This window comes from Rhipicephalus microplus, chromosome 5, assembly GCF_043290135.1.
Source record: "Rhipicephalus microplus isolate Deutch F79 chromosome 5, USDA_Rmic, whole genome shotgun sequence".
NCBI lineage: Eukaryota > Metazoa > Arthropoda > Arachnida > Ixodida > Ixodidae > Rhipicephalus > Rhipicephalus microplus.
The window spans coordinates 70157068-70160095 of record NC_134704.1 but is presented as its reverse complement, the minus strand read 5'-3'; the positions used below and the strand labels follow the sequence as shown (position 1 = coordinate 70160095).

Genomic DNA, 3028 nt, shown 5'->3' with positions numbered 1-3028 from the left:
CCTTGAAGAAATTTATCGTCAGTGAAATTTTTTTTCTTCTGCATGACACGTTAACATGCAACCGATAGAAGACAAAAAAGAGCCTGCCTCGAGGGGGCGTTCGAATTGGTAATTTGGATGAATTTAAAGATTTCGAGCTTTTAATGTATTGCTGGAATAAACAGTGGTGTGTATCTCGCCAGTTAGAGGTCACTTACACCAGATTGCGCTGTACAGTGCCACAACTAAATTTTTACCTTAACAAAGCACGACTCAAGGCGTCACCGCTGTGCATTTTTGCAACGAAATTGAAACAATTGAACATTCCTTTTTATTCTGTCGTTGTTACTCTTATCAGAGAAAAATATTTTTAGTAGCCCCATTACAAAAGCTAGGAATACAAGTAAATCTACCAGTACTTTTATCACTTGGCGGCACTTCATTTGGTTACTGCCACAAGGATATATATGCTCCACTGTGTTTGATTACATCAATGCAACTAAAAGACTGTCGTGCTAGTGAACCCTAACCTTTTCAGATCTTTAGTTTATAATTCCTAGCGATGTCTGTCAGGAACAAGAGATGGTTTGACCGCTTGCTCAGCAAACATTTTTCTTTATTGGCAGTATTATCTCTAAAATAATTTTTTCAGATTGGCTTTTTTTCATTTTAGTTTCACTTAAGTATCCTGCCGCCCGGTTCTTGGCCTATCCCCCTCTGTGGGTGAGCGCCATCCATCCGAGGTCATCAGCATCAGCATCAGCAAGTGGCTGAATTTGGCATCAAGGGTTAAGAAGGCGGGTCCACCGAAACACGCTGCAAGGATTAAGGTCCCTGCTCTCCAATGTCGCTCAAACACAACGATGATGCCTCTCCGGCGTTCCTCCTTAGGGTCAAGAAGGATATCGCGCACGTCGTGAGCGACCCGCCGCCGGGAATCTACGTCGCACCCGAGGAGAACGACATCACGCGTATCTTCGCCCTCGTGGTGGGACCTTCGGGCACGCCCTACGAAGGAAGTTTCCTGCTCTTCCACATCACGTGCCCGCTCGATTATCCCATCAGTCCGCCCAGGGTTCGTTTCCTGACGACGGACGCCGGCCGGGCAAGGCTGCACCGTTACTTCTACGAGTACGGCGTGGTGTCCCTCAGCATTCTTGGCACATTCCCGGGACCGCAGTGGAGCCCAGCTCAGTCACTGTGGAGCCTACTCCTTTCCATCCAGTCGCTGCTCACCAACGACCCTTACCACGACCAACCGCATTACTACGAGGTGTTCGACGAAGAAATGGGCCGCAAAGCCACGGACGACTACAAAGTGTACGTACGCCACGAAGTTATCAGGGTAGCGGTGTGCGGTGCGGTGGAAAGCTGCCTCGATGACCGTTCTTCGTACCCCACGGCGTTTCGGGGGACGGTGTTGAAGCTGTTCCTCGAAAACTACGACGGTTACGAATAATCTATCCAGAGTCACCTCCGCGTGAAAGGCAAGGAAATTAACTACCCGAACTTCTTTCCTCGTAAAATTTCTCATTACGAAGCGCTGCTCACCCGACTGCGGGACCTGAAGGCAAAGGTCGAGAAACGGGTGAAGTCTGAGGTTCCAGACGCCAACCAAAGTACGAAGTGAAGAGCCCGGCCGGGCATGTTACGCGTGCGCCAAGCCGGCGAGATACCTCGCTTTGCGAAGAAGGGTCGTTGCGCTCTTAGCGATTTGATGGCGGAAGAAGTAAACGGTGGACTAATCCGTGATGAAAACTTCTCTCTGCGAAATTAAACGATTCGACAAACGACCGGAGCTTGCTGTTCATTCGCTGTCGCAAGTAATTTAGGCGACAGCTTAAGATTCCGCTCAAACATCAAAATTAGCTGTTTACGTCGGCGACGTCGGTGTGAAAAAAAGCAAGGCAAAAGTCACGTAATGACGTCGCCATATTGCGCCACAGGTAGCCGAAAGCTATGACGTTACCTTTACGTAACTACACCGTAACAAGGTGATGCCATCATATGACAACGTCACTCGCTAAATGAAAGGGCATCCCTGGAACCACCGGAAGTGGTTTGGTGGCAGAAAGTTTCAAGGACCTCTTATATCGGAGGCAAATACCTACAAACATGTGACTTTTTCGCACTCTGTGTGCAAAAAATCTCTATAACTGAAATATATAAAATATTGATGAATGAATGAATGAATTTCTAACAAACTATATGAAATGGACCTCGAGCGAATAGCTGAGCTTTTGAAGAACATGAGACCCAATAAAGCAAAAAAAAAAAAAAGAAAGATAGAGAGCGGCAGAAACATGTGCACCTACACAGGCGAACATATACGGGTGCTTCCGAACACTGACACTGACACGTTATGATACACTGCACTGCACCTCGCCGTCCCCCGTTTGGGCGCATTTCTAGAAGATTCCCCCCTCCGAATCATCCGCCCTCGGCTCTCTCAGCACGGTGCAGCATTCCCCTTTCTACCAAAGCTCACTCTCACCACAATACGAGGCCACGTGATCAGTTTTACGCCAAACCCGATCATGAAAGCCTCGACTACGCTTCGCTTGCCAAAGCTAGTTCCTCATGGCTCCAGACGCGTCAGCTGGCTCTGTAGTCACAACACGTTTGCGGCATTATAGCTTCTCGACCTGTTAGATACTCTGTGGCATGGGTGTGTGCCACGGCTCCAAGGATCTACTGTACTCATAGAGTTTCTTACAAAATTACCTAGAGGAAAATCTGGCGCTAGTGAGCTGCTGGATGCAAGGGGATGCCGTGATATGTGAGCTTCCAACCTGACTCGGATTCGTATACCTCGAAGACGCGTCTAGATTCAGGCTAATATGGTCGATTTCTTACTAAAATAGCACGTAATAAGCTATTTATCGTTTATCATCACGCAGAAACGTTTTTTATCCGACACTGAAACCGTCGGCGTCTATGTACAATTTTACGAAGCGTAAGAAGTAACCAACGGCTGCTAAGCTTGGCAGGCAGATAGAGCGAGCGTGCCTTCTGCCACTTCATGTCGTCTGTTTCTTCTTTTCGGCGT

General features: G+C 47.9%; 1 pseudogene; it reads left to right on the top strand.

The window, feature by feature from the left end:
- The first annotated feature begins 823 nt into the window (after window positions 1–823).
- LOC142817501 (ubiquitin-conjugating enzyme E2 Z pseudogene) lies at window positions 824–1438 on the top strand (annotated as a pseudogene).
- Window positions 1439–3028: the final 1590 nt, after the last annotated feature.